The sequence below is a fragment of the Poecilia formosa genome, unplaced genomic scaffold (assembly GCF_000485575.1).
Source record: "Poecilia formosa unplaced genomic scaffold, Poecilia_formosa-5.1.2 Scaffold293, whole genome shotgun sequence".
Lineage (NCBI taxonomy): Eukaryota > Metazoa > Chordata > Actinopteri > Cyprinodontiformes > Poeciliidae > Poecilia > Poecilia formosa.
The window spans coordinates 285,606-295,210 of record NW_006800232.1 but is presented as its reverse complement, the minus strand read 5'-3'; positions in this window follow the sequence as shown (position 1 = coordinate 295,210).

Here is a 9,605-nt window from a genome sequence, read left to right as displayed (position 1 = left end):
GAGAGAGAGAGAGAGAGAGAGAGAGAGATAGAAGGAAAGAGAGAGAGAACATTTAAAAAGGGGAGAGAAGGGGATGTTACCAGGTCACCAAACAGCTGTCTGAGAGAGAGAGAGAGAGAGAGAATGGCCGCAAGGGCTATACCACACACACACACACACACACACACACACAGATCTAACAACAAAAATACAACACAGAAAGACAAGAAAACAATCCCCACTGCATTTACAAACACACTCATGCACATGGAAGAAAAACCAGGCCGTATGGAGATCAATTAGCCTCCCCTATAGCCCTTGATCCTTTCATTGCCGTTGTAATGCAGCACTTCCTGAGGTTTTCCAGCCGCAATAATCTGGCCATAAAAAATCAATTTCTCATTTCTCACCCAGTGCCTGCTCCGCTTACACACGCAAACACACCTGCACAAGGACACCCACGCAACCACAGCATGATCAAGAAGGTTCCTCCGAGGCAGACCCGCACAAATGAACGTACTCGCGCACAGGCGTGCTTCACGTTAGGGGGACACACTCACTCCTGGTTTCTCTTAAGGCTCGACAGAGACCGAAAGCGGGAGGAGAGGGATATAAATCAAACAACGTTCATCAGAGGAGAGGGAGATTAATGAGTGGAGATAGGGAAAACAAACGAGTGAAGGTGTGCCTGCTTTGTAAAGGAGTGACAAAGATAAAAAATAAAAATAAAAAAAAAGAAAACAACTAATGAATTGGATGGCGAGCCACTCCTGGGTAACAAATTTAAGATGCAGTTTGTGTGTCACCGACGTCTCGCTCTGTATAGAAGTTTTCAGTAGGACGCCAGCAAACTTTGTGACTGTCGCTGCGGAGGTCACGCAGAATAAAACGAAAGACGGACACTAACAGGGCAGTTAGCTTTCTGCCCTGTTCTAAACCATAGAAGTCAATGGACAAACAGATGCGGAGTGCTTTTATTATTTAGCAGATAACAACAGAACGATTAAGATAAAATGTGTTTATAGGTGTTGTAGGTCTAAGCCTCTTGAACAGCTGTGAGGTGGGTATGTACTTTAATCATCATAATCAGATGGATTTACAACAGTTGAAGAAATTAGAATGATGAAAAGAGACTAATTAATAGTGAGCACAGACGAAACCACAAGTGACAACACATAAGAGATAAAACAACATCAACAAAAAAAAAAATGCACAAATATAAACACGAGAATGAAGTAAGAAACTAAACAAAGATGGATTAACCAATATGGCCAGAGCCTAACAACAACAATAGACTATACAGAACACAGAAATGAGCTTGGAGGGGCTTTTCTAACAATAATGAGCAAAGCAAAGATTAACATGAAACGAATGTTGTGAACAAATGTTCTACCTAGTTTGGTATTTTGCTATGCATCTTGACACATTGAAAAACACATTTAACGGGTCTAAATATGAGTAAAGTGAGCCGATTTTTTTTGGAACATCAAGTCTCGATACCTCTTTAACCTTCAACAATCATTAGTTGGGATTTTTTACTTCCAGTGATCATCTAAATCTGAACAATTTGTTGCACTGGTTGTATTTTAATTTTTTGATTCCAGAAGCATTAGTTTACTGATGTAGTTAACTCTTAAATGTGTTGTGTTAAATTGTTAATGTGAAAGCAATTAAGCCACGCGATGCTGCGGTGGAGGGGCTCCCCAAATCAAATTGTGCTCCGGATCCCACTCAGCCGTGGGCCGTCCCTGATCACACGCCTGGATCTCGTCTTTCTGTTCCTTTCGAAACGTGTGACCCCCGAAGAACCAAATTATCGTGACTCATAATATATTATTTATTTAGCCAAAGTCCATTGCCGTTTTCCAAAACCAAACTGCTTCCCTAATGAATGTCTGGTAGCATGCTAAGCGATAATAAAGGTCAGGTGATACAATTCCCTCGCAAGCCTCAGCATTTTAGGACATCAAATTAACTTAATGTGTCTCTGAAATGAAATTCTGAACTTTAGAGCGCAAACTGAAAAAAAAAAAAAAAAGAACAAATTGGCTCTGTAGCAGCTACTCCAATCTCATTTGGAATCTCATTGTAGGCTGCTTACTGAGGTGAAACAGCTGTTATTGTTATTTTGTGTGGCATTTAGTTGTAGCTATCAGGTATTCAGCAGCGCCCACTCACTCCGCTCCCTCTGCAATTCCCAACTTAGCTTCTTCGAGCCTCATTAACCGCTACTAGAATATGCTCAGATAAGAAATTCATCTACTTTGCTAAGATGTATGGCTATATTCTGGAGTGTTACTGTTCAATTTACATTTTTTAAAATAGACTAAGTTAGGATTATTTTTTTCTTGGATATTGCCATGACTTGACCCCTGCATTTGGGGGTTGCTGTAAAGAAAAAGGGATTTCAAGAATAGTGCATGCCGACTTGCGTCTAGAGTAATTAGCACATACTACTCTCAAATTGGGTTCTAATTGCTCTGTCAAGTTAAATGGATTTTTGGACTATACCTTTCGGAGTTGACAAAATTTGACCAAAGCAGTAGTATTCCTAACATAAAATGTACCCTGAATGTGATCCTGATTCCTTTGGAAAGGCCCATTTTGTAAAAAAGGAAAAACAAAAACAAACAAAACAAACTTTGGATGGATGGACGATTCAATCCAAGTTCATCCAGTCTATATATTATGCATTTTGCTGTCACATCACCTGGTTTACAAAAACAGAATTTTAGCTTCACACTGTTTATTCACGTTACTAACAATACTTTATATATAATGTAGAAACAAAGCTTTGTAGCTCAGCAAAAAAAAAAAAAAAACACTTCTGGAGCAAAGAATTCAAAGGGAACCAAACTGCAATCAATAAATAATCCTTCTGATTCAGGTTCAGGAGGAGCGCTTGCTGGAAAGTCAATGTCTCAATGAGGTCAACTTTTATGGCACATTAAACTGAACTTGTTTCAATGACCCACTAATATAGGAATTGACTTTGAAATATGTTTGGATTTAATCGATTATTTGTTTCTGCATTTAATCTGAACCGACCAGAAATAAATTACGATTCTTAACAGTTTTCTAAAAGATCTTGCTAAAACTTGCCTCATCTCATTCATTTGGGTGTGTTGTTTCCTATAGCTTCTAATCTGAAGAATACCAAAACTGATGATGACAAAGTGGGCTTTATTATGTTAGATGCCACCGACTGTTCCCCGAAGCAAAGTATTCTTTGCAAACTGTTAGAAAACCTCTAGAAAATGCTCGACATCATCAGCCTATCAGCAGGTCAAAATGCAGCATCTGGTTGGCAACGCCGCAGACGGATGATAAATCACCTGCTAGCACCGTCATCATCATTTTCATGTCGTCCCCTTGTGGGACGTGGGTCAGAATAATCACATCTCGCCGTTACCGCATCTTGAGCAAAAAAGTCACGAGGGGAAAACAATTCAAGTCGCACTATCACAGCATGATGACCAGCATGAAAATGTGTCACCGCCTGGCTCCACAGTCTCTCAGTCAGCAGCTTCAGCAGACAACGTGTGTCACAGATTCAACACTTTGTCTGCAAAAGCAACCGCTGGACCCTCAGAAAAAAACAAAAAAAAACAAAAAAAAAACAGCCTAATCATATTCCTGCTCCACATACAGCAGATGTTCTTGCTTTCCTTGCACTTTTACACCACCTACTTCTTACATAGTGCTGAATCATAATTTATTTATATTGTTTACTGAGTAAACTAGCTGAGCAAACAGCAACTTACATTCAATGCAGCGATGAAAAGTAAAACATCTTCACACACTGAGAAGGAAACGAGGGAAGAAATAGTTCATTAGGAAGTTCTAGAGTTAGACATGAATGTGCCTTTTTGATTTTTCTTTACTGATACATAAAACAAACAACATGTAATAAAGTGATTATATTCATAAAGAAAGTAGCCCAGGGCAGGAAACCTAAACCAGACAGCCCTTTAAGAAGGTTCTCTATTTTAAATCCATCCATCCATCCATCCATCCATCCATCCATCCATCCATCCATCCATCCATCCATCCATCCATCCATCCATCCATCCATCCATCAAGTGTAATTCTGCTTGATTTTTATCTCTTCTCAGTGCTTCCCACTAGAATTTCTCCCATTGGGGTGGATTTCACAAACTGTATTTCATCCTGGCCAATCGGTGAACAGAAGGAGGACTTGTGAACGATAGCGTCAAGTCCCTGTGTTGTTTCTGATTTGTTTCTGTCTGGCTATGGCTGCAGTTCGGCAGTGGCATTGGAGGAAGTGAACGAAGCCATTCAGTCCACATTGACTTCATAGTCCATGGACTATGAAGTCCATGGACTATGACTTCATGACATAGTCCATGTCATAATGCATTACGTACGTAATGCGTCAATCTAGCGGATTACGTACATCACGGCCAAATATGAGTGATTGGGTAAAATCAGGTCCGGTCGTTTAGAACTTTGAACAGAGTCCATGCCTTCAGCAAGCAATCGTTTCCCAACAGCCGAGGGTTCAGAACCTCGGTACGAATAAGGGGCCGGTTTTCGCCGCGGTAGTTGAGGATGGGTCATTTCCACATAAAACTCCTACAGCTTCCACACCCCCCGAAAAAAAAAAATCAAACAATAGCAACACAGGGGTGACCAGAGAACCAACAGAAAGAAGAAAATTTTTTTGTTCTTCTGAGACGTCCAGTCCAACTTTTCTAAGGGATGGCCAGATTTGAGTCACTGAAAATACTGAGGTTACCACAATAAAACCAAAAGAGAAATTTTTTTAGGCATCCTTGAATTTAAAATAAGCTCCAATAATAATAATAATATTAATAATAATAATAATAATAATAATAATAATAATAATAATAATAATAATAATAATAATAATAATAATAATAATAATAATAATAATAATAATAATAATAATAATAATAATAATAATAATAATAATAATAAAAAGAAGAGCATCTCTGTCTTACTGTTTTTACATTTACACGTTCAAGTTTTCAAGTACCTCTATAGCAAAAGTTAAATTTGATATTTTACCTCACACATTATAGACTTGTTTGGAAGAGACTGTATCATATATTCCCTGTAAACTTTGGGAACATGTAGGTCGTTTGTTTAAATTCTTCTTCTTCTTCTTCTTTTTTTTTTTTTTTTTTTTGGAATTTCTGTGGGATATATCAAATGCATCTAAGGTACCAACATGATGTACCTTAGATGATGTTTGAGCTGTGATATACAGCTTTGTGTACTATATAGCATGGTATAAATTTATTGTCCAGCACCATAAGGGAAGAGTTATGTTGTAAATTCGGAGTACAGTACCACATAACAGAGAGTGTGCAGTACATCTACGTGACAGTTTCTGTGAGGTCTTGCTGCAGAATCGGTCTTTCCTGTGTCACTGACATACGGCTATCAAAGGAAGCTGTTTTTTCGGAACTAAATCAAATTCTTTGCGTCATGAGTTTAAAAGTAAGAGGTACTAAAGAAGTACTGAAATGGTATTTCCAAAGTGGGACCCATTCACGTATTTTAGATGTGGGTCTAGACATGGTGTTTTTGAGTATTGACACCTCAAGTTTGCATATTTGTTTTCCAAGCTCAACAAGTTATGGGCTTCTCCCCTCCCTCTGCAGTATACAATAATAAAAAAGAAAACCTCAAAATGATTGCCAAAGTTATTAATGTTACAGTAGCAGAAACAGTAGCTTAAGGGATGCATCAGATTAGGCAATGAATCATATCTGAAAAATCTTAGATGTTTAATAACTTTTCAAGCTGAGATTTGACGTTTTCAATGGTAATTAAAAAAAAAACAAACTTGCATTCAGAAGCAACTTGAAACCTCCTGCCTCACACAACATCTAACTCTTCAGTAGACATGTTTGACTGGGAAGAAAAACAAAAAAAAGTTGGTAAAAAGCACAAACACACTATGCAATCTCCAAAATCATACAGGATGTGTCTCAACATTGTAAAATCTTAATGGTAATTTGTGCCACACTGTATGAGGGAGAGTACCTGGTTGCGAGACTCGTATAACAAAATCAACTCAGAGGGATCCAACAGAGACACAGATCCAACTACAAATTGACTGCAAGTCATGTTTGTTAATGATCTCATCATGGAGAGAAGGAGGAATTATTATCCGAACGAGTCTGAAATTCGTCCTGCGACGCAGCATTATCGTTTGCAGACATTTAAACACAGAGTCAAAAGCCACTGCTTGCTGTGTAGGTCAAACTAAACAGCAACTAAAGCTCACAACTCTGAAAACTGAACATGTTGGTAATTACACAGTGTGAACCTACAACTTGCAAGCAAATTTGTTCATTCATTTGGAACCTCTTTCTAAACGTACCCAAAAAATATGAGTACATTTGAGTGCTGTGTTTAGGACATGCAGATGGAAGAGTATTCATTGAGATATAAACAAAGACAGTCCAAGAATAGATCCTTGAGGAACAACTTTACTGTGAAGGGATTTTTCTATTTGGGCAACAACATATTTGATTCTAATTATAAACGACTTCTGCATCAGGATAGAGCATTTTATAAATAGTATGTTCGAAATTATATTTTTACTTTTTGCACTTGAGATCGGGTACGTAATGTGGCATTTCATCGTAGACGCTGCTGGAAAGAACACGTTCAGTCTTGGCTAGAAACCTTTTGTGCAACAACTGTTGTTGTTGCAACAAAATAGCTTTATTGACAGCAGACAAAGAAAACTCAAATTGATGGCCTTATTGCGCCAGGCTTTTCACAGAGAGAAATCAAGTGGAGGAATGTTTTAAAAACATACGCGCACTCGCGCGCACACACATTTCAAAGATTGTAACCAACATGAAAGGTGTTTCTTTAGTGGTTGCAGTCAAAAATAATTCTTTGAATAAAGCTTTGACAGGCTAAATTAAATCACCAAAAGATTGAGCTGCTTTTAAATGCAGAGTTTCCTAATACATCAGAAGGCAAGACTGGCTGACCTCGACAAAAAAAGCCCAGTGACTGATGCTGTTGTGACGGGTGATGAATTAAAATGGAGTTTGTAAAAGTGAAATCCATCAGTTGAAAATAGGCTTTGATAAATATTGGCACTTAAATGAAAAAAAAAAAAAAAAAAACACATTACCAGTCACTACCGTTTCTGACAAGGGAGGTGGGAAAGGAGACGTTTCGTTTTTTTAATCTGTCATCTCGACCTTTACTTCTTACAACGTATTACAGCTGACGTTGCTTCACTAACAAATCGTATAGAATGTAACGTGCACAAGGCTAAAGCCTGTGGATGGATGGCAACATCTAGTGGCATCTTTTATGGATGCACTCAAATTGCTGCACAGACGTAAAGGGGGACAGCAAATTTGCACATTAAATTATATGCATTTCAAAAATGTTTTCATGATTCTGTCTTATAACAAAATGTAATCTTGCTAATCTTGATTTGAACTTCATGCCATTTGCAGATGTTGGTATGTAAAGCCCCGTTTTACCTGGATTGTGTGTGTGTGACCACAGGTTGGTTACTTTTGGTCAGGATTTTCTGGTAGAGAGCAGTAATCATAGTTATATCACTTATGGTAATTTGGGTCTTAAAGGAGCAAACAAGGCTCACGTCATACTTTGGCCTCGAGGTTTCATTCTATGCTCTTTTCTTTTCTCGAAAACTGTGTTGGTTTTACACCAAATGTAGCAGGACACATAATATTTTGACTTTGGGATCATTGGGATGTTTTAGGCAAACCGAGAAGGAATTTTGTATTCTTTTCTCTTCTGGATGCCATTTTTGCCCAGTCTGTCTCTTATTTTGTCTAGGTGATTTCTTGACTCTGCAGACGAGATTAGCTGTGGCTAAGGAAACTAGACCCAACAAAAGGCTTTTCAATCATACTTAATTCATAATTGATCAAGTGGAGAAACAATATAAATGTCATACATTTGAGAAAAAATAATATGCCAAGATTCTGAATCATTTTTGACATTTCTTTGAAGCCCCCCTGTGGCGATTCTTGCTACAACTCATCAAATATTTTTCTATTGGAGCCCAACATCTTCTTTACCCAAAAGATTGACACTTTTTCTGTCAAATAAAAGTAATTCAGATGCATGAAGACTTCTGTGCACATTCTATTCCACATCTTTCAGTTTTCAATTGAACATCTCTAAGATTTACAGTTAAGCAGTGCCACCTAGTGGTTGTTTTACTTACCTACACAGTTGCGGTAAAGACCTTCCGTAGCCTCACTCTGTTGATTAGATTATTAGATTTTAAACACTAATATAGCAGTTTGAAGTTGAACAGACGGCACTCCAAAGTTGGACGGTAAACTCGTCCATGTAATACAGTTTAGTCTTATTTTTCTGTAAGTTATTAAAAAAAAAAAAAAAAAAAAACTTCCACTGCTAATAAAACACTATGCTAATGCTAATATTTAACGTCCCCTGAGGATTGTTTTTGGTGCAAAACAGTGCTTTAAAACTATTGTATTTAATCAAAATTTCTATATAAACTTGTAGGATATATGTGTATTAACTGAATTAATCATTCTACGAATGAAGACAAAAACAAGAAGTACATTAGACTGTGCAAGGAATGGGAAAAAAAAACCCTTTTTTTTCATTTTTTTCTTTAATTGACAGGGAAACATCCTTCAGGACAATGGTTGGTCATCACACAGTAATCAGCAACAAGACAATAAGTAGCATCCATTTGCTGAACCTCTAGACCCATCCTGTCCCCTCCTTTCTTCCTCTGAACGTAGGGAAAAAGCTTCTTATTGCAGACAAATTGAGTCTCAAAACAGACAAAAACAGCAGCTCCCCTTCTTGTAAGGCTTGTGGGGGGAAAGGGGATTGAGGAGGGAGCGCTTAAGTCAAAGAGTCGAAATAAAAATATAGCAAGCAAAAGAAAGAAAGAAAGAAAAAGAAAACAAGAAAAACAAGAACAAGGCATTTTATTTCAATAACCTCATGTTCTGTCACAGTTTGAACGTTTAGGTTGTGTTTTTGAAAGAATTGTGTCCTGTAAAGAGCATGATCGCCACCCCAGTGTTGACCAAGAAAATGCAACTAATCTAATCGGTCCTTTAGAGCGCGTCAGGGCCAAAGCTACTCCTACGTAAAATATATGAGTTTCACTATCACCAGAGTTCCTAAAATGTTCAGAGTACTACAAGGAAAAGTGAAAAAAAGCTCCTTTACTTCGAGTTTCTCTCTATAAAACTGTATAAAGAGGAGACTGGTCCTCGTACAGCAACTGATGACCCCCATATTGCATTGGACCATAAAGAATAAGGTCATTTGATCAGGATTTTAATCAGATACAAATAATCAGAGCCCAGAGCAATTAGGTAGTCAATCTACAAATTGTAACGTCTGAAAATGTAAATATCAAAATCTCTAAAACATCCAGGAGATTCTTTCCAAAAAGTTCTTTTTATATATATATATATTTTTTTTTTCTCAACAAATCAGAACATGCAATAGTCAAAAGCATTTTCCTCAAAAACAGGATTTATATATCAAGATCCAAAGATCTGTAAATCATAGAAACGATTCATCTGTCTCTCTTATCAAACTGTACTGATTAACAGGGCAATTACGCCTCCTGG